Source organism: Sorex araneus, chromosome 5 (assembly GCF_027595985.1).
Source record: "Sorex araneus isolate mSorAra2 chromosome 5, mSorAra2.pri, whole genome shotgun sequence".
NCBI classification, from domain to species: Eukaryota; Metazoa; Chordata; class Mammalia; order Eulipotyphla; family Soricidae; genus Sorex; species Sorex araneus.
Genome location: NC_073306.1, coordinates 179,081,192 through 179,104,047, shown reverse-complemented (window position 1 = coordinate 179,104,047; position 22,856 = coordinate 179,081,192). Strand labels below are relative to the sequence as shown.

Genomic DNA, 22,856 nt, shown 5'->3' with positions numbered 1-22,856 from the left:
GGTCCTCTAAACAGATCAGACGCGCTCCACTGCCTGCACCCAAGATAGGGAAAGTAACAGTCGTTGCTCTGCTTCACTGCACCATGTCGCCAGCCGAGGCTGATGTCCCCTAGGCAGAAGAAGGGGTATCAGACGACTCGACCGGACACTAGCCTCCGGCCACCTCCAGGTGGCACTGCTCGAGGTTGTCTAGACCATACAGGGGGGCCCACAAGCGGAGGTTCTTCTGGGGCGGTGGGGAAGGGGGGGTTATATGAAACCCGGGCGGCGTTCCGGAATTCCACCGAGACTTCCCTGAAACTCAGGCGGGTCGGCAGAGTCCGCGCGCACGTACCGCCCACGAGTGCACTTTGATCGACAGCTGCTCTAGGGCCGTGGGAACCTGTGGGCGGGATCCCAGCGCGGTAGCAGAGGGGTAGCCAATAGGCGACCGAGTGGCTATCTGTGTCAGGGCGGGGCTGTCTGTGGCAGAGGCGGAGCCATCCGTGTCAGGGGCGGGGCCATCTGTGGCAGGGGCGTGGCGAGGCCGCCGCGGGGCGGGGCCGGCGGGTGCCGAGCTCGGGCCACCGCGGCGCGGGCGGGACTTCACACTGTCCCGGGCCCGGCGCAGCTGCGCGCTCGTGCCAGGTAAGCTCGCCGCCGGCCGGCGGGTAGGAGGGGGGACTCTGCGGGGCGGTGGGGGGCAGTCGGCGGGCCACCGCGCTGTTTGTGACGGGCGGATGACCCTGGTGGAACCAGGAGGGTTTTATTTCTTCGCCGGGGTGGGCGCTGCTCTGCCCAGCCAGGTGAAGGACCGGGCTCCCTGGGGCCTTGCAGGCGGGAGGGACAGGTGCACGGCCGCCGCAGCCGAGCCTTTCCGGTCCCGGGCTGCCTCTCCCGGGAAGCACCCGCCCCTTCCCCCCCACCCCCGGGGAGCCCGGGCCGCTGCGCTGCAAGTTCAGGGTTGGGTTGGCTTAGCAGCTGCGCGGCGCGGTGATTCCGGCTTTGCCCGGGCTGGGCTGCAGTTTGGAGAGAACGTTGGCAGAATCTCCCCAGACTTTCCACAGACGCACGTGTCCGAGGGCCTCACCCTCCCTTTTAAATGTTTCTCCTGGGAAGTTGCCATTGAATCTGGAAAACAGGGGTCTTGGAAAAACGGGGACTTTGACCCGAGTGTGCACTTTTTACTTCGGATTCTAAATTTTCCATTTCATTGGATTCATTTTCCCCTGGAGAGAACTAGCCCACGACCTTACTTTGGAAAACAGCCTCTTCTGTTGTTATTCTGCGGAGTATTTGATTCGAAGGGTTGATCGCAGTGCTTACTTGGAACAGCAGGAGGATGAGTGCCCAACGGGTTTGAAGGTTGTCCAAAAGAGCCCAGCGTTTTTGAGCAGTTCCTCCGTGTTTTCCAGGGAGCGCCTGCTTTCCTCTTAGGAAATAGTGAAGATTTCAGCGTGCCGATGCATGGGAAAGAAAACTCACCACAAACCAGTGGGTGTTTCAGTTATGTTTAGAATCTAACAGGTTCCTTTGTGATACCAGTAACTCCTGGATGTCATGATTGATATGGAGAAGAGGACAGACGCCCCATGATTTTCTCTTTTATGTATTGGAAAGTATTGTTTAGACAGGTTTCTTGGTCAGAGTTTAGGTGAGATCCATACTCCAATCGATCTGATCAACATGTGACTCCTCTTCCCCACCCTCTATGCTGACTGCTGCAGCTGAGTATTTATGTTAATGATTCCGATTTCTTCCCATTCGGGTGTATGTGCATTTTAGTTTGTGGAACTGTGCGGGGGCAAATGTTGTAAGTATGCAAATCAGGGCTATGTTTTATATGACAGTATCTTTGTCCCACATCAGTAGTTGTTGAGCTAGAATTTTCACGTGTTCCCAAATAGGAAAGGACATAGAACATTCTTAAATGCTGAGCAAGGTTGACCGAGGTACCAGCTTATCGTATGCCTCTGCATAATTCCGTGTTCTCTGGGTCTAGTTTTCTGAGGACAAGAGTTACATGTTTTTTGAAATCAAATTATGGTCAAGTTCAGACAATGCCAATGCCATCCTGAGGCTGACCATTGGCAGGGTCGTTGGAAGGGCTGTGAGCAGTGTCTGGTCCACTTTTGTGCTTGAGGAAGAATGGCGGGTCCTGCTGCCATCCTTTGATTATCCACAGTCCTGGGAGCCTGGACCTCAGGCACTGGAAGAAACCTGGTCCCATCAGGTCCATCTGGTTGGTACCTCCCCTCCCCACCCTAATTCTTGCAGCTGCTGGGCTTCCATCCCGCCCCACCCTTGCTTGGATTCCCACCTGCACAGAGTAGCTTCACATTCTGAAGGGCGGGGAGATTTGGTCCTGAGGTGTATGAGGCATTGACTCTCAGCCTGCTTCTCGGTGCCCCATGGATGCTTGGGCAATATCTGTTGATCCCAGCATCGCTTGTTCCAGAGCCCCCAATTACATTCTTTTCTTTCTTTCTTTTTTTTTTTTTGCTTTTTGGGTCACACCCAGCGATGCACAGGGGTTACTCCTGGTTCTGTACTCAGGAATTACCCCTGGCGGTGCTCAGGGGACCATATGGGATGCTGGGAATAGAACCCGGGTCAGCCGCGTGCAAGGCAAATGCCCTACCCACTGTGCTATCGCTCCAGTCCCCTCCCCCCCAATTATATTCTTTTCTTATTCTCTGTAAGGCTAACTGGAACTTAGGTCAGCAGCCTTTGGGGGCTGTCCCCTTGATGGGAGTAGTGTCAACTTGGCATTTGCTTATTAGAAAAAGAGCAAATTGTAGAGGTAGTACAGGAGGTCATATGCTTGCCTTGCATGCTGCTGACCCCAATTCATTGCTCAGGACATGCACTACTGCTAGGGGTCACTTCTGAGCATAGAACTAGGAATGGCCCTACAACACCTCTAAGTGTGACCCTGACCATTCTAAAAAGAAATGAAAATCACCAAGGATCACTTGTCATTGTGAAATGGCCTTGTACTATGAGATTTTATCATGAGAATACTATGAGAAGAGTTTTGTTGAAAAGAAAACTTTTCAGAGAGAAGCCTCCTCCTCCACATTCCACCTACCTTGCCTTTTATTTTTTGATAGTGGCCTAGATGTACAAAAGTATATCAATTACTGTGATGAAACAGATATGAAATTTTTCAAAAAATGAACACTTTTTAGGGAAACAAAAAAGGACAGGTCCACACAAACACATATGGGCATAAAAATCAACTTTTTTTGTTTTTTTTTTTAGTTTTAAACTTTCATCCATGCCACGTTTCTCTCTCACCAAAAACAACCACTTGTAATTCTTGGAATTTATTGTGGTATTTACTGTTTGCAAGCTGAAACTTCTTGAATTTTTTAGTCTCAAGCATTTTCTGTTGATTTCCTAGTGGGAGATAAAGACTTTACTCATATTTTCCTCGAATCCCAACACAACCATGGCTTCCCTATTTTCCGATCACTACAATAGTTCAAAGTAGTTCGGCAGCTGGAGGAATGGTGTAGGGGTCAGACGCTTGCCTTGCAGGTGTCTGACCCCGGTATAATCCCTGGCAATAGATGATGTCCTTTAGCAAGGCCTGAGTGACTTCAGAGCCCAGAATTGGGAATAGTCCCTTGAGTACCACTCTGTGTGGGCCCCCAAACAAAACTAGTTTTGGTTAGGTCAGTGTTCATAGTGAAGCCAAGGACAGTTTTTTTGTTCTTGTTTTTGACAGGGCTAGCAATTGCTTGGGTCATTCATTTACTTGGGGGCGTATGTCTGAGTGTGTCTGTGTGTGTGTGGAGGGCAGATTCAGGAATTCAATCCAGAGCCTTCAGGGCTTCACATATATGAGGCATATGCTCACCGCTGAGCCCACACCTTCATTCTCCATTGGCTGTGGCTCATCCTTAATTCAACTTAAAGCTCTTTTTCCTAGTGGTACCCATGGCTTTCTTCTGGCTCTGTGCTAGGGATCACTGATGGCAGTGCTCAGGAGGCCATCTGTGGCGCTAGGGATAGAAGCCAGGTAGGCAGTGAGCAAGGCCAGCCAACTCTCCGGACTCCTCCCTGGCCATCACTCAAAACTCTCACCAGGTTTCCAAATCTCTCAGACACACGTGTCAGTTTCATTTTCCTCACCGGAAGGAGTCATCATTGATCCTGCTGCTGTGTTCCAACTGGGAGCCATTGCCCTCAGGATGTAGGGGATGGAGTCACCTAAAGGGATCCTTGTCCTCTCCACTGTGTTGGCTTACCTGTCACCTGCAGCACAGGCCTTTATTTTTCTCATAGACTCCCTTGTTTGGTAGGATGCACTCTCAGAAAAATTTCTCAGCGAAGAATACATGGAATCTTCTATTATTCAAGGATGGTGAGTCCCTGAAAATAGCTATTTCTGCAGTTGGTAGCTCAGCTGACTATTGGAATTTCAGGGTGGAAAATGTGAAGTCATTGTTTCATTCTATTTAGTTTGTGCCCCGGGATTGTTCTCATTCCTCTGTTCCGTGGTCTGTGGTGGTCTGTGGTTGCCACACTTCTGTGTCCCTTCTGGAAGGTTAGGGCTTTCTCGCGGTCTTCCTCATTCTGAAATGCCATAATGGGCACCTTGGGGTGCGTCTGTTTCTGTCCATTGTGCTCAGCTCTTGGAATCTAGAAGCTTCTCCTGCAGTTTGGGGTGCATTTTGTAGTCATCTCATGGGTAAATCTCCTGTTTCCTGGGATTTTACTTGTTTAAATAAGTGGATAGTTGGGCTTGGTAGCCATACCTGGCGATGCTCAGGGGTTTCTCCTGGCTTGGGTAACTCCTGGTTACTCAGCACCCAGGAATCACTCCTGGTGGGGCTTGGGAATGATCAAACTAGGGTTGTCCATGTGCAAGGCAGTGTCTTACCCAAGGTACTATCTCTGCCACACTAAGTGGATTTTTCTTTTTGGGGGGGTGGACCTATGATTTTGTTCTGCTTCTGGGGAGATTTTCTCAATTTTGTTTTATTAATGTTTTTGGTTTTGGGCTGCTCAGGGATTGCACCTCACTCCGTGCTTAGGGAATTACTCTTGGCAGATCTTGAGGAACCATATGAGGTGCCAGAGAATGAACGTGGGGGTCAGCTGCATGCATGGAAAGTGACCCACATACTGTACTATCTCCCCAATTCCAATTTTTCAATTTCATTATTCACTTCTTTTACTGAGTTCTTTATGTTATATACTTTCCATTTTTAAAAAAAATTGAAAAATCTTTCTCTAGTTCTCTGGATATCTAAACATGTATTTGTATATATGTTAATCAGTTTCTTCCTTGCTTTAGATTTATGGTCAGTGTCTTCTCTTATTTCCTTCATGAGATCAATGATTTTTTCCCTTTGGTTGTTGGGTCACCCTCATCGGTGCTTGGGGATTTGCTGGATCAGTGTTTGGGGAACCCTGTGACACTTGGGATCAAGTCCAGGGTCCCCATTTGCAAAGCACACATTCCATTCCTTTGAACTATTTCTCTGGCTCCCTCATAATTTTTTTGAGGGGGGGGGCAAAATGGGAAGATTTTTTTCTTCATGTATAGACTCCAGCCCAGCGGGTAGGGATTTACCTTGCAAGCGGCTGACCTGGGTTCGATTCCTCCGTTCCTCCCTGAGAGCCCGGCAAGCTACAGAGATTATCCCGCCCACACGGCAGAGCCTGGCAAGCTCCCCATGGCGTATCCGATATGCCCAAAACAGTAACAACAAGTCTCACAATGGAGATGTTACTGGTGTCTGCTCGAGCAAATCGATGAACAACGGGACGACAGTGCTACAGTGTAGACTCAGTTCCCCCAAATAGCCTTTTTCTATTGATTTGTTTAGATTTCTTTCATTTTCCAAATTTTCCTCCGACTGCAATCCTTCTTGATCGTCTGTTCCTATTTGAGTGAGGGATCACAGAAGCTGAAGAAGCAGTGGGCTTGTTGAGCAGGAATTTTACGGGCTGGCTCTCCGGTTTGGGGGACCTCTGATCTCATCTCTTCTTGGGCTGGCGAGAGTCCTCGGAAAGACTCCTCTAATCTTGATCCTAGAGGTTGACAGAGCGGCTGCCCGGAGCCGAGGCTGAGTAGGGGAGAAGCTGAATGCAGTGTTCACATGCTCTGGTCCCCCGGCCTCAGTGTTTTCAGCAAAACACCTGAGCTGTGCCTGAGGGAACCCAACCCAGACACCTTCTCTTTTACCCTTTTGGAGCCTGTGCTAAGAGGTGGCAGGTGTTGTTTTTTTTTTTTTTTTGCTGGGGTTGGGGGTGGCATTAACCTAACTGCTCAATGGCCAAAGGGATCTGGGAATTCCACCTGCTTATTCTGTTTGTTTTGGGGCTTTGTCTGGTGATGTTCAGGGGTCACTCCTGGCTACATGCTGAGGGATTGTATGGCGCTGATGACCTGAACCTCCTGCACGCAAAGCATGTACTTCAGCCCCCTGAGCTTAATCCCCAGCCCTCTGCCTGTTTTCAAAAAACTTTCTACCCTTTGACTTTTCACTTCCCCCTCTCCCTGCAGAGGCTTCCAACTGCCTTTAATTGATTTTCCATTTTGGAGATTCCACCGTATAAATTGGGTTGTGTCTTGGCTTCTCCTCACCCCACCAAAATGATTTTATTAATCTCTCTTTTCTCATTCCCCTCATCCGTATGAGTTTTTAATAAAAACCAACACGAAGAAAACAATCCCCTTAATTCTCAGGAGGGAGAAAGAATGGGAGTTTCAGTTCTGTTTGTCACAAGTGTAGCATATACATTTCTTTCCTTTTTTTTTTTTGTCTTTTTTTGTTTTGGGTACATTTAGCTCAGGGATTACTCCTGGTTCAGTGCTCAGGGGACCATATGTGGTTCCAGAGATCAAACCTGGGTTGACCATGTGTGAGACATTATTCTAACCTCTGTACTGTCCAGCTCCAGAATATACATATTTTTTACTTTAAAAATTGATTTACCTTTGTAACTTTCCACATGGTGATTCAATAAAAGAATAAATTAAAAAATATTTTATGAAAAAAATTGATTTACAGTTAGGGGCTGGAGCGATAGCACAGCTTGTAGGGCATTTGCCTTGCATGCAGTCGACCCAGGTTCAATTTCCAGCATCCCATATGGTCCCCTGAGCACCGCCAGGAGTAATTCTTGAGTGCAGAGCCAGGAATAACCCCTGTGCATCGCTGGGTGTGACCCAAAAAGCAAAAAAATTGATTTAAAATTATTTTTTTGTGAGAGTCATAGCCCCAGTACTGGGAGGGAGGGATGGAGGTGCCAGGGTCAGACCCGGAGCTGAGAGGGGTTTGCAGTGTTGGATTGGGTTACATGCAGTACCTGGGATTGAATGCAGCGTCTTGCATAGTTTACATCTGCTCTGCCACGTGAGCCACAGTTCTCTGGCTTGGAATATGAATTCTTTTTTGTCTTTGGGCCACGCCTGGCAGTGCTCAGCGCTTAAACCTGGCTCTCTGCTCAAGGAGTCACTCCTGGTAGAGTTTTGGGGGACCATATGGGGTACTGGGGATTGAAGGCAGGTTGGCTGCATGTGAGGCAGGTGCCCAGACCACTGTACCACCTCTCCAGCCCTGAGATACAAATTTCCCACCAGCCTTTACCCATAGACTGGCCCGGTTAGGCTCTTTCCCGCCACACACCAACCTTCCTTTCTTCCTTCCTCTCTCTTCTTTTCCTCTCTCATACCCAGTAGTGCTCAGGGGCTACTCCTGAATCAGTGTCCAGGGGTCACTCCCAGCAGTGGGTGGGGGACCATGCAGTACCAGAATGGAATCCAGGACACCCACAGGCAAATAGGTGCTCCAGCCCTTTGGGCTGTCTCCCAGTCCTGCCTCACAAACCGTTCCTGGGGCTGGAGCCATAGTGCCGCAGGTATGGCCGTGCACACGGCACATGGAGCAGGATTCGATCCCTACCCCCTCATGTGGTCCTCCCAAACACAGGCAGGCGTGATCCCTGAGCACAGAGCCAAGAATAAGCCCCGAGTGCAGCCAGGTGGGACCCATCTTCCTTCCCCCACCCCCCGAATAAGAAAGAAACCTTTTCTGGTTAGTATGGGGGCATTTTGTTCCTGAGCTGGGTCTGGACCTCAGGTTCTCATACCCCTGGACCATACATTTACTCCCATTGCATCCCTGCTGGCCTGGGAGAAGAAACCTGGTTGGAGCCCTCTGGGGGGTGGGGGAAGGGGAGAGAGAGAGGGAGAGAGAGAGGGAGAGAGAGAGAGAGGGAGAGAGGGAGAGGAAGAGAGGAGAGAGAGAGGGAGGGAGAGAGAGAGGGAGGGAGAGAAGGGAGAGAGAGGAGAGAGAGAGGGAAGGAGAGAGACAGGAGAGAGAGGAGAGAGGAGAGAGAGGAGAGAGAGGAGAGAGGGAGAGGAGGGAGAGAGAAGAGAGGAGAGAGAGGGAGAGAGAGGAGAGAGGAGAGAGGAGAGAAAGGAGAGAGAGAGAGGGAGGGAGAGAGAGAGAAGAAAGGAGAGAGAGAGAGAGAGAGAGAGAGAGATTGCTGCTCTCACAGCTCTTCTTTCTGATGCTCCTGGTTTGGGAGGGCTCTCTGTCACTGAGCCCTCAGCACACGCACCTTTCACCAGAGTTCAGTAAGCCTCATATATATATATATATATGAATATATATGTATACATTTTTCATTAAAAATAATTTTTGGCTACACCCAGCGATGCTCAGTGGTTACTCCTGACTCTGCTCTTAGAAATTGCTCCTTGTGGTGCTTGGGAACCATATGGGATGCTGGGGATTGAACCCAGGTTGGCTGTGTGCAAGGCAAATGCCCTCCCCGCTCTACTACCCCTCCGACCTAGTAAGCATTATATTTTAGGGTGCAGGAGGGCCCTGGCTGTTGGGGAACAGTTTTTTCCCAACGCGCCCCCAACACATTGTGCACTGGGTCCGGGCAAAGGTGGGATGAAGGATGACGGGCGCGGGGAAACCACTGCGGGAGACAGCTGATGGCTTTTCGCTTTATTGCTAAAAACACACGTATTTTGTAGAGGGTCTCCGTGTCAGAGGATGGTCCAGTCACATACAGCTGAGCTGACCTATCACCTGTCCAGCTTCGCTTTGCCCCCGCCCAGTCCCACTTAGGGCGAGATGCCGCAGTTATGAATGACTCGCTAGGCACAGGTGACAAGTCTTGGGGCTTGGCTGAGACTCAAGGCCAGATACCTGGTGCTTTGAAAGTGTGCCCAGACACTCCCTCGTGGGTTGCTATGCGGGGACAGGTCTTATCTGCCCTGGAGCCTGTTGCCGTGCTCCACACCGGGCCACGTGACCGCAGCGGGAGTTCCCACGGTCTCCTGCGGAGGCCTTACCCTGCATCCTCTCCTCCCGTCGCCCGGCTCTTGAGCTTCGGCGAAGGGGCGGTTCCTGTTTCAGAGGTCTGAACCAGGGGGACGTAGCTGGGGACCGAGCAGTACAGCCTTCCACCCCACCTCGCCCACAGAGTCATTCCTCGCGCTCCCTTCCTGCGGGCGCCGGCCAACATTCCATTCCCAGGCCTTCCCCGCGGCGGCCTTGCTTGGTGCTAGAGTCAGCTTTGTTTCCGGACTGTCTTATCTGCACAGAACATGCCAGCGCGGGGGCAGTGGCGAAGCCCAGCAGGCAGTGGGTGTAGTTGGGGGGGGGTGGCAGGACTTGCTCTTTAGAGGAGGAGACCAGGGAGTCAGGAGGTTAGAGGACCTTTGCGATGCCCAGGATGGAACCAGGGTCCGTTGCATGCAAGGCAAGCGTCTTAATGCTTATCCTACCTCTCTGCCTCCCACCCCCATTTTCTATTTTGTTTTGATTTTGAGGCTGTACCTGTGGCCAGCTCTGCTTGAGGGGCCGTGTGTAGTGCTGGGGGTAGAACCAAGGGCCCCCACATGCAGAGCTCGTGTTCAGCCCTTGGATCCATCTCTCTGGCACCCTTCTCTATTTATTTATTTTTTTGCTTTTTGGGTCACACCCAGTGATGCACAGGGGTTACCCCTGGTTTATATACTCAGGAATTACTCCTGGCGGTGCTCAGGGAACCATACGGGATGCTAGGAATCGAACCCGGGTCAGCCGAGTGCAAGACAAATGCCCTACCCACTGTGCTATCGTTCCAGCCCCTCTCCTCTATTTTTCTAAATAGAACCTTTGAAACATCCCAGCCTCTCTGTACAGTAATTTTCTTGAAGGTGTTAAGTTCTTCACATATTTTTTTTATTTGTCTTATTATTATTTTTGTTGTTGTTCTTTGGGCCACACCCGGGAGTGCTCAGGTGTCTCTCCTGGGGGACCATATGGGATACTAGGGATCGAACCTGGGCCGGCCATGTGCAATGCAAATACCCTACCCACTGTTCTGTGACTCTGACCTCTTATTTTATCTCCTGAGCCTGGATCTTAGGGGAAAAGCATAGTGCCTAATGAGCATTCGAGCAGTTGAGAGAAAAAAAGGGCACTTGTTCATAAGCTCTTCAACGTGTATCAGGTGGCCTAAACTCATTCAGTTCTTGAGTAGATGTTCCCTTCAGCATATCCACAGAAGCAGAACACATTCAATGTAAGTTTTTTTTCAAAGGTATTGTTTATCATATTATTTGAAATATTCCTCATTCTGGGGCTGGAGTGATAGTACAGTGGGTAGGGCATTTGCCTTGCAGGCAGCTGACCTGGGTTTGATCCCTGAGATCCCATGGTGCTCCGAGAATGCCAGGAGTGACCCTTGAGTGCAGAGCTGGGAGTAAGCCCTGAGCATAGCCGGTCGTGGCCCCAAAACAAGTAAACAAAAACAAACAAACAAACAAAAACCAAAAAGAGAAAGAAAAAAAATCCCTCATTGGAAACATTTTTTTTTTCTTTTTGGGTCACACCCGGCAATGCACAGGGGTTACTCCTGGCTCTGCACTCAGGAATTACTACTGGCGGTGCTCAGGGGATCATATGGGATGCTGGGAATCAAACCCGGGTCGGCCACATGCAAGGCAAACGCCCTACCCACGGTGCTATTGCTCCAGCCCCTGGAAACATTTTTGAAAGGACAATCTTTTTCATGATAATGCGAGTTATTTTCCACCCATTTATTCTTAGATTAGCATTGTGATTCTCCTTTTTAATTCCCCCCTTTTCCTTTTTGTTTGTGTTTTTTTTGGAGGGCCCATACCTGGTGCTGCTGGAGGGCTCTTCTCAGCACAGTGCTCAGAGCGGAGGCTGCTCCCAGCAGTGCCCAGAGGCCCACCCTGCCCAGGGTTGAACCCAGGCTGTGTGCAGGTGCCCTGGCTCGGGACTTGTCTCCCGGGCCTGGATAGCCTCCTTCCCCGCTTTGTGTTTGATGGTCAGGCCTTGCACACTCTTGGTTCTGGTTCTTGGATCCACACTCTTGGCCGGATCCCACGTGGCAGTGCCACGGGGACGGCTCTGGGTGCATGAGGGGCAGTGTCCGCGTGGTTTCACACTGAACGGTGGTTAAGAGAGTGTAACTTTTGGATGACGGAGGAAACTGCTGATTCGATGTCCTCATAGTTGTGTTTTGACGCTACCCTTCCCTTTCTTCCCTTCTCTCCCCTCCCTTTCCCTTCCATTTCTTTCCCTCCCCTTCCTTTCCCTTTATTCTCTCTCCCTTCCCTACTCTCTCCTTCCCTTCCCACTCTGGAGACTGCACGCTAGGATGGGATGCTGGGCAGCCCAGACAGCAAAGCTGGGGTTGTGTTTGGTACATGCAGGAGGGGCTGGAGCGATAGCACAGCGCGTAGGGCATTTGCCTTGCATGCGACTGACCCTGAGTTCGATTCCTCCGCCCCTTTCGGAGAGCTCGGCAAGCTACCGAGAGTACCTCGCCCGCACAGCAGAGCCTGGCAAGCTACCCGTGGCGTATTCAATATGCCAAAAACAGTAACAACAAGCCTCAAAATGGAGACGTTACTGGTGCCTGCTTGTGCAAATCAACGAGCAACAGGATGACAGTGACGGTGACATGTGGGAGGGCATCAGGCATTGAACTCATGACCTCACATTTTTGAGGCAGGCATTCTTACTACTGAGCCAGCCTAAGTTTGTGTGTGTGTTGATGAGTTTGAAGATTAAACCCAGGGACTCTTGCATTTGAAGCAGGCGCTGTACCACCAAGCCATTTCCCAGGCCACACATTTTATGTTTTTTTAAACAAATTATTATTATTATTAATAACAATAATAATAATTATTCATCTGTTCAGCAGTGCCTGAAGGCTGGTCCTGGCTCTGTGCTCTAGGGCTGCTCCCACTGGTGCTTGGAGACGATGTGCCTATTAGAGCGTGTGCTAAGTCCAGCAGAACTATCTTTCCTGCCTATAAGTTTTATGTTTTTAAAAGAGGAAGATCCTTTTTGGATTTCTGCACTTTGTATCTACGTGTCTTATACTTCTTTTTTTTTAATTTTATTGAATCACTGTGAGATAGTTACAAGCTTTCATGTTTGGGTTACAATCTCACAATGATCAAACACCCATCCCTCCACCAGTGCACATTCCCTACCACCAATATCCCGGGTATACCCCCAACTCTTTCCCACCCTTCCCCTGCCTCCATGGCAGACAATATTCTCTCTCTCTACTTTTAGGCATTGTGGCTTGCAACACAGATACTGAGAGGTCATCATGTTTGGTCCATTCTCCACTCTTGGTGTGCATCTCCCATTCCCAGCTGGTTCCTCCAGTCATCATTTTCTTAGTGATCCCTTCTCTATTCCATCTGCCTTCTCCCCTTCACTCGTGAAGCAGTCTTCTAGCTAGTGTCATATAATTCTTGAGGGTAAAAAACGTTTGAAAAGCTTAGCCACAGCATCAAAATGTCAGATTAAAATTTGCCAGGTATTGTGAGAAATTCCTTATAATGCAAAACTCTTTTTTTTCTTTTTTTTGGTTTTTGGGTCACACCTGGCGATGCACAGGGGTTACTCTGCACTCAGAAATTACTCCTGTGCTCAGGGGACCATATGGGATGCTGGGATTTGAACCCAGGTCGGCTGCGTGCAAGGCAAACGCCCTACCCGTTATGCTATCACTCCAGCCCATAATGCAAAACTCTTGGTCACAAATCCTACTTCCTCTTTCTTCCTTCTATCTTTCTGTTTTGTGAAATTCTAAGCCTGAGTTACTGGGCAGAATGGTAACTGCTCATTTTCTTCCACAGAGCTCTGACAAAGCCTTTTCTTACTAAGCTTGTGGAAACTTTCATGTCTTCATATATCCCCCAATATTATGTTTCAACCACAACTTGTGGGATCATCCCATGATCACCCTGAAAATGAAATTTGTGGGTTTTATTCCTACAAAGGAGTGATTTCAGGATTTATTTTTCTGCAGATATAACATAAGTATGCAGTAAAGTTAGCATTTGCCGTTGTGGTTATTTTTATTTCCTGCTTTGGGTAAAAGAATAAAATGTTTGGCCCTTTAACTATGCAGAAAACAGAAATGCAGTTTAACCGAGCTTTGGATGGTGTCAGAAATGTAAATTTAAGTATGAATGTTTTAAACATTTTTTAAGGATTGTCAGTTATGTCACATATTTTAACTAGATATAGAAGTATTGCGTTAAAGAATTCTTGTTCCAAGGTTGGGGTGTGTATTAAAAAGGGGTCTTTGGGCTCAGAGCTGGTGATACTCACTTCTGGTTCCCCCCCAGATCAAGGAGACGTTTCTGGATGCTGACACTTGCCAACATTTAGTGTGCTCCTGATCTCTCCCTCTACCATAAAAACAAAACAAAACAAAACAAAACCCAGAATGGTCAGGCAGGAGTTCAGCAGTCTGAGTGCATGTGGAAAGCCCATTTTTAAAAAAAAATTGAAGGGATTTTTAGGTCACAGCTGGCAGTGCTCAGGGGTTACTCCTTGCTCTGCTGTCAGGAATCACCTGACAGGTACCTGGAGGTACTTGGGGAACCATCTGGGATGCCGGGGATTAAACTCAGGTAGGCCAGGTGCAAGGCAAGTGCCCTACCTGCTCTCCTATTGCTCTGGCCCCTCTTTTTCGTGTTTTATATATTTATATCACTGTATCACTGTTATCCTGTTGCTCATCGATTTGCTCGAGCGGGCACCAGTAATGTCTCCATTGTGAGACTTGTTACTGTTTTTGGCATATTGAATATGCCACAGGTAGCTTGCCAGGCTCTGTCGTGCCCGTGGGATACTCTTGATAGCTTGCCGGATTCTCCGAGGTGGACAGAGGAATCGAACCCAGGTCGGCCACATGCAAGGCAAATGCCCTACCTGCTGTGCTATCGCTCCAAATATGTTTTATATATAGATATACTTATATATCTATATGTAGATATATACCCAAGAGTTTTTGTATCTTTTTAGCTCAAAATGCAAGCAATACTCAAGTGTAAGGAGAAGTTATTAATTAATTTATCTTGTTTTTTGAGCCACCGTCTGCATCTGCCAAGCTTAGGGCCTAATCCTGTCACTGTCTTCACGAGTGATTCCTAGCCAGACTCTGGGGATCATATATGGTGCCTGACATTGAGTTGGGTCCGCTGCATGTAAAGCGGGTGCCTTAAGTGCTGTACTGTCTCTCCAGTAAAGAGGAGCTGATAAAAATAAGCTCAGAATCATTCTAGAGGGAATCTCAGTGAACTCAGTTGTCTGAGTTATTTCACTTAAAAAAAATCTTTCTCAACCTTTTATAAAACGTAGGGCTGGGGAGATAGCACAAAGGGCACAAGCCTTGCAGGTGCGAGGCACGGGGTTGGATGGGTCCCTGGCACTACATGGCCATCTGAGTACTTCTGGGCATAGTTCTGTATCCCCCAGAACCACTACGTCAAGTGGTATGGAATCACCCAGGCACAGAAATGTCGGGCTCAGACCCTCAGGTCGAGGTGGCGCTAGGATACCAATGCAATTACTTCATGAAATTATGATTGTTCAGCCACAAGTTTGTTTGGGTACTTTTTTTCTGGGGGTGGGTGAGGGTGGGTATACCAGGCTGGGTTTAGAGCTTACTCCTAGCTCTGTGCCCAGGGATTACTCCTGGAGGTGCTTTGGGCATTATTTGAGATGCTGGGGATTGAGCCCAGGTCAGCTATGTGCAGAGCAAGCACCCTACCCTCTGTTCTATCTCTACTGTCTTCACTGCATCACTGTCATCCCGTTGTTCGTCGATTTACTGAGTGGGCACCAGTAACGTCTCTATTCCTCCCAGCCCTGAGATTTTGGCAGCTTCTCCTTACTCATCTTTCCCAATGATTGGAGGCTCTTTCAGGGTCCGGGGAATGAGACCTTTTGTTACTGTTTTTGGCATATCGAATATGCCACGGGTAGCTTGCCAGGCTCTGCCCTTATGGGCAGAACCCTCCCCACCCCCCTCTGGGGGGCCCCAAGTGAAAACAGCCTGGCACAGAGTCCCCTCTACTGTCTTAATTATGACTTTTAAATAGTCTTTATGTTAATATGCAATGCTATTTGAAGCACTCCCCAATAATTGGACATTCGGTATTTTTTGCTTTCTTTATAATAGTGTTACTCTACCTCCCTGCCCCTGCCTTGCCCCCTTTCACCCCCACTTTGGGGGTAATTCCCTTGGAGCCTCATTCTCAAAATTCTAACCTGAGGTTAATGATTTTTGGCTTCTGTAATCATGTCAGGAGGATATAAAATGATAATTTGGAAAACTCACTGCCTGTATGAAATCCTATATAATGTTTTCATTTTCCTCTCTTGGACCTTTTAGAGCAATACTATCCCTTTGGTACAAGCAGTGACACAAAGTCCTTTGGCTGACGCCATTGAGGTCCTCTTAAAGTAAATACCCTGGGGAAGTATAGTACAGTGGGCAGGGAGCATGTGTCTTGCATGCAGCCTACGTGGGTTATATCCCTGGCACCACAGAGAGCCCACCAGAAATGATTCCTTAGCCCAGAAGCAGGAGCAGACTGTGTGAGCACAGCCAGATGTCACTCCCAAATACACAAAAAGCAAAGTAAAACAAAACGAAAAGCCAGAGTACCCTGACAGGTTGGTAGTGCCTGTCACTTGGCTTCTTTCTGTTGAGTGTTTGGGAGGAAAGGTTTCCAGGGAACAGAGATAGTTTGAGTAGCTGTGAAATGACATTTGACCTCAACACCTGAGATAAGGTTCATGAACCTTCCTGAAAGCAGAGAGGGCATCAAAAGTCCGGGCATCAGAAACCTATCAGGATCTCCAGCCTTTACACCCATTTCCTCATTCCTGGACTGCAAGAGGAAGTTAAGCAGGGCAGGGCAGCTGGCAACACTAGAGATTTTGTCCTTCATGCCATTTCTTGTTCAGGAAGAGATAGGATAGCAGGAAGGTGTTTGCCTTGCATGCAGCAGACTTAGGGTTGAGCCTCAGTACCCCAAACAGAAACAAACAAAAAAAGAACTCAAGCATAGTGAATTCCTGTGATACATTTCTGAATGCTCTTTTATCTTCTTTAATTTTTTTTAATTGAATCACTATGAGATAGACCCTTACGAAGCTGCTCATGATTAGGTTTCAACATACAGTGTTTCAACACTCATCCTTCCACCAGTGTATTTTGAGGAATGAATTTCCCAGCATGAGTGTCCCCATTTTCCCTCCCATCACCCCCCCCCCACCCCTCTATGGCAGACACTTCTCTCTCTGTCTCTGTCTCTCTCTTTCCCTCTCATTGTTCTTTGCAATATAGATACTGGAAGGTTATCAGGTATATCCCTTTATCTACTTTTAATGCTCAGTTCTTGTCCAACATGATATTTTCCAGCTATTATTGTTATACTGACCAGTGTGGATATCTTTTTCTAATGTTTAAAGCCTGGGCGAGATTTCTAAGTCAACTATTAACTGGAATTATGGTCCCATGTCTCAGGTTTTCTATCTATTAAACAAAGCATAATGACACCTAATTAGCAGTCAACTTCAGAAAGCGTCAGGGCCTCGTGTGTAATAAAGGACTTTGAGCTTTTCTTAGGTTGTTTTACACATTCATGAGTAAGGCGATGCCTGCTGTTTGTCAGAGTGCATCTATATTATGCCCATATTACAGAGGAGAAAAGTGACACTCGGGAGAAGGTGTTGGCTTGTGGAGAATCAGAGGGCAAATTCCGTGTGGTGTCCAGGATTTTCCTTGGACTTTGAGGACTCTGTGCCTGAGTGTGTATGTTCAAGGAAAGTGGGGTTTTAAAGTTATTTTGTTGCTGTTTTGTTTTGGGGCCACATCTGGCGGTATTCAAAACTTATTCCTGTGCTCAGGGATCACTCTTGGTGGTACTCGAAAAATTGTATGCGGTGCTGAGGATCAAACCAGGATTGTCAATATGGAAGGCAACCCCCTTCACCTCTGTACTATCTCTGGTCCAAATTCTACAGGTTTTTTTTTTTCTTTTTGGGTCACACCTGGCGATGCACAGGGGTTACTCCTGGCTTTGCACTCCGGAATTACTCCTGGCGGTGCTCAGGGGACCATACAGGATGCTGGGAATCAAACCCGGGTCAGCTGCGTGCAAGGCAAACACCCTACCCGCCGTACTATCGCTCCAGCCCCCAAGTTTTAAATTTTTTGTTTCTTTTTGGATCACACCTGGCGATACACAGGGGTTACTCCTGGCTCTGCACTCCTGAATTACTCCTGGTGGTGCTCGGGAGACCATATGGGATGCTGGGAATCGAACCCAGATCGGCTGTATGCAAGGCAAATACCCTACCCACTGTGTTATTCCTCCAGCCCCCCAAGTTTTACAGTTTTTAAGCAAATAAAAACATGAGGGCAGACTCTACTCCTTTGTTTTTCTTTCCTCTTTGGCCACATCTGGTGGTACTCATGACTCACTCATGGCTCTGTGATCAGCAGAGAACTCCTGGCAGTTCTCAGGGGCTCTGGGGTTCCGGGGGTTGAATCTGGGTTGGCTGCATGGAAGGCAAGCACCCTACCCGCTGTACTATCACCTTTGGACCTTACACACCTCCTTTGTAAAATAGAACATGTTTGTCAAGTTCACCAGTTTTTGTAGAGCTTATGTTTTGAAAAGACTTTAGACAAATACGATTAAATGGAGTTAATTGGTGTGTGTATGGGGGGGGGGCGGGCTCTTAGTAAATGTCAGAAATGGTAGGACAGAGGACTCATTGGAAGGAAAGTCAAAAGGGGGCACAGTTGGAAGAAGCCTGAGCAACTCGGGTGGACAGTTGATTTTTTAAGGAAATGATGGGGAGGAGGAGGTAATAGTGGTTACCACAAACACCCCTTGTGGTTGAACCTATACCAGTTTTTTTTTGTGGTGGGTCACACCCGGCTATGCACAGGGGTCACTCCTGGCTCTGCACTCAGGAATTACCCCTGGCAGTGCTCAGGGGACCATATGGGATGCTGGGAATTGAACCCGGGTCAGCCGAGTGCAAGGCAAGCGCCCTACCCGCTGTGCTATCGCTCCAGTCCCGAACCTATACCAGTTTTTAACTCCAGGTTTTAACTCAGCTTTTATTCCAGTTTTTACTACATTTTTTAACTCCAAAAGGTTCATTTTTCTATTTTTTTTTTGGAGTGTGGGCCCGGTGTGGTGCTTGCAGGTGTTCAGGGAGCCTTGTGATGTTGGCGGTGGCGGCTGAGCCTCCTGCATCAAAGCTGTGCTCCAGCCCCCTGACCTCACTCTCCCGCTCTCAGCTCTTTCCATGAGCCCATGTGTGTGAGGAGCGCTGGGGGCCAGCACCTGGGGGAAGTGAACTCTTCCACAGATGGGCATCTCAGGCTCTGAGTCGTTACTGTAACTGGAAGCATTTACTAATGTAACATTGTAGCACTGTCACTGTCATCTTCGTTGTTCATCATTTGCTCGAGCAGGCACCAGTAATGTCTTCATTGTGAGACTTGTTGTTACTGTTTTTGGCATATCAAATACGCCACGGGTAGCTTGCCAGGCTCTGCTGTGGGGGCGGGATACTCTCAGTAGCTTGTCAGGCTCTCCAAGAGGGACAGAGGAATTAACCCCTAGTCGGTCGCGTGCAAGGCAATCGCCCTACCTGCTGTGCTATCGCTCCAGCCCTAATGTAGGAGTTGGAATGACTAATGAAGGAGTTGGAATTGAATGTTCCCTGAAGTGTCACTGTGTGTGGTGCTGGGGAGGGGGGACCCAGGACCTCATACCTGGGGGGCCTGTACTCTACCACCAAGCCACATCCCGGGCCTACAAACTGCAGCTCAGCTGTTGTTAAGATAATGCAGAAATGCCATTTTGTCTGTTTCCATAGTACTTCAGCCCCCAGGGTAGTTTCTGAACTGTTCATCAACAGACCTTAAAGATGTTGTGGAGGGCCGGAGTGATAGTACAGTGCATAGGGTGTTGGCCTTGCACGCGGCCGACCTGGGTTCAATCCCCTTTATCCTATATAAGTCCCCCAAGTACCGCGAGGAGTCATTCCTGAGTGCAGAGCGAGGAGTAACCCCTGAGCATCACTGGGTGTGACCCAAAATGCAAAGCAGATAATGAAAAAGAAAAAGACTTATGGAGAAAGGCAAATTCTTATTTTTTCAGGTTTATTAAGAAATAATTGATAAACATCACTGTGTAATTTTAATACGTATGGCATAATGTTTTTTGACTTACATGTATTGTGATTACTGCAATAACTGTAATTCAAGTCTGTTATTAGATAGAGATATAAGAAGGCAGTAGCAGTGCTGGAGAGAGGTCCGGGGGCCGGGTGTGGACTCTGTGTGTGGGAATCCCGGGTGCCATCACTGCCTGGTACCGCAGTCTCTCGGGCTGGCAGGGGCCATCCCCCACACACACCCAAAGGAACAAGCAAAATATTTTTCTCTTGTGATGAGATTTAAACTCTTCAGCACTTTCATATATGTCAGCTTTATTAACTATAATAGTGTTGTACATTGCATTTTTATTATTATTTAGAACTTACTGTTATCCAGACACCATGATTTATAATGTTGTACATAATAGAATTGTTTCAGGTATACAGTGTTGCAACACTAATTCCACTGTCATTGTCCTCTTTTCTCCACCAATGGCCCCGGGTTCTTTCCCCTCTCAAGTCACCTTAGCAGGCATATAAAAAAATTGTTTTCATATTACTTGCTCCAACAAAATTTAAAGGTATGGCAAATAGAATTATTGGAAAATAAATGTATAAAAATCAATTTGTAATAACTGATCACTATTTGATTTTAGCTTTTGTAACTAAAGAAATACAAATAATTTAATATAACATCCTTTAACAACCTTTCTTTAATTCCCACCTTCCATCTCCATTTCTGGTAACTACTTTTTTTTTGGGGGGGGAAGGGGGTGAGTTTTTAAACTACACCTGTCTGTGTTCAGGGCTTACTCCTGGCTTTGTGCTCAGGCATCACTCCTGTTGGGCTCTGGGGATCATATAGGATGCTGGGGTTTGAATGTGGGTTGGTCTCATGCAAAGCAAATGCCCCATAAATTCTTTTTCTATGATTTAGGAAAAATATTAGATTCCACAAGGAACTGAGACCATAGAGAATTTATCTTTATTTGACCCCTCCCCACCTCCCCTTACCACAGTGCTTTCCAGGTCACTGTGTTGTCATGAACAGGATTTCCTCACTGCCCCCTATGTTATTCTCCCGCTCCCCATTCTTTTCACTGGTGTTGATGTGGCTGTGTCCAGGGTCACATACATGCTGGGCTATGGTGTTCTGTGGGGGTTGCACACCTGGTGGCGGTTCTCACATGCTGAGCTGTGCACATCTTACATCATGATGCTTGCCCGTGTGCTTGGGTAGAAGGTTCCACTCTTGGTTGAGGTGGACAGTAATGGCTGTGGTGCTCACAGTGGGCACCAGGGTCACACTTCTGGGCTGTGACACTTGCACTCCTTCCTTCCTTCCTTCCTTCCTTCCTTCCTTCCTTCCTTCCTTCCTTCCTTCCTTCCTTCCTTCCTTCCTTCCTTCCTTCCTTCCTTCCTTCTTTCCATCCTTCCCTCCTTCCCTCCTTCCTTCCCTCCTTCCCTCCTTCTTTCCTTCCTTCTTTCCTTCCTTCCTTCCTTCCTTCCTTCCTTCCTTCCTTCCTTCCTTCCTTCCTTCCTTCCTTCCTTCCTTCCTTCCTTCCTTTCTTCCTTCCTTCCCTCTTTCCTTCCCTCCTTCCCTCCTTCCTTCCCTCCTTCCCTCCTTCCTTCCCTCCTTCCCTCCTTCCTTCCTTCCTTCCTTCCTTCCTTCCTTCCTTCCTTCCTTCCTTCCTTCCTTCCTTCCTTCCTTCCTTCCTTCCTTCCTTCCTTCCTTCCCTCCTTTCTTTCTTTCTTCTTTCTTTCTTTCTTTCTTTCTTTCTTTCTTTCTTTCTTTCTTTCTTTCTTTCTTTCTTTCTTTCTTTCTTTCTTTCTTTCTTTCTTTCTTTCTTTCTTTCCTTCTCTCTTTTTTCCAGTTGTGCTTGCTGCAGGCTTGCCGCATCATGGTACTCACACACACGGCTCCGGTGTGATCAGAGCTGGCTGGTGACAGCACAGCTGGCAGAATTGTTCTTACCACTTGTGGTGACACTGGGTATTTGAACTTGTGACCACATGCCTATAAGACAAGTGCCCTATGTCCCTGTGCTAGTTCTCTGGGCTGGATTGTCTCATTTTTATTGTAGATCAGTCTTTCACACATATGCATATGTATATTACTATTTCTTTTTGTGGTTCTGAGGATCTTTAATCCTATTGACCTATAGAAATCTTTATTTAATTTTTATTTGGTCTTGGTTTTGGTTCCCGGGACAATTCCCAGTTCTGTGCTGATGGTCATTCTGAGTGGTGCTTAGGGACCACATAGTGCTTGGGATTGAACCCATCCATGTCTCCTGCATGCACAGCACGTGCTCTGCCCAGTTTCTCTCTCTGGCCCTCCCGATACTGATGTTACAGCAGCACCATCAGAGAAGTATTCAGATAAAGCATTGATAATTTTCTAGTGCTACCTTAGAAAAACAGAATAGGTGAAGTTAATTTGTTACTATATTTTGTATAACCTAGTATGTAAAAAAGTATTCTACTTTCATCATGTCATTATACTAAAAACTATTCCTGAGATACCTGAAACAACTCAAGAGCTTGTTACATGCAAAAATGAAATAACAATACAATTTAACACAACACAACTGAACACAATGCAACATAACTCAACACAAGTGAACTCAGCATAATACAACTTAATATCACACGACACCATAGCTTTTGTAGCACAGCAGAGGAAGTGAAATGTCGTCTTACCAAACAGCAAAGTTGTAGTTCATGGAAAAATATTTCACACTGCTTTAAGACTAAATTTTAAATAAAAATGCATGAAATGTAAATTTAGTCCCTCAGCTGTTCTGACCACATTGCAAGTGCTCAGTCACGTTGGTGGTAAGTGGCAACCAGACTGAACGATCTAGTTGTATAAGTACTTTATCTTCAAAGGCCCAGGGACTCCGAGACTCCGAGACGTTGCTCTGCCTGCTTCTTCTATGCTTTCTCAGCCCCCACCTCTTTCCCCTCACCAATGCCCAGGCTTACCATTCACACCGTAGACCTAGTGGATTTATTTACTGTCACGGTTTCTGGGAAGATGCATTTTTCCTTGTTTGCTCCAAGGCACTTGGGGTGGGAATGACAGCCCATCTCTGCCCTCCTGGCAAGGCAGCGGGGCTCCCATCGCCTTGTTGCAAGCTCAGTACCCTTCTGGGGTCCCAAATCCCATTACCGTGCCCTCAGCACTCTTGGTGGTAGTTCCCTGGGAGCCCTGCGTGCCTCATGGGTAATCCCCGGCCCCCGAGGCAGTCATTGCTCCTGCACCGTGCATTTGAGTGGTTCTGAGTGTTCTCTGCACTCGGGTCCTGTGTCCTGAGTTACCCTTCAAGATGCTTGACCCAAGGCTGCTTAAACCAAGGGCTCCCATGGCCC

General features: G+C 47.8%; 1 protein-coding gene across 1 annotated transcript in view; it reads left to right on the top strand.

Moving 5' to 3' along the window:
* Nucleotides 1-552: 552 nt before the first annotated feature.
* TEC (tec protein tyrosine kinase) overlaps nt 553-22,856 on the top strand; it is a 149,311-nt gene continuing 127,007 nt past the window's right edge. The window contains exon 1 of the mRNA XM_004607993.2: nt 553-627. The gene's annotated coding sequence lies outside the window, so the exon portion shown is untranslated. The remainder of the gene's footprint in view (nt 628-22,856) is intronic.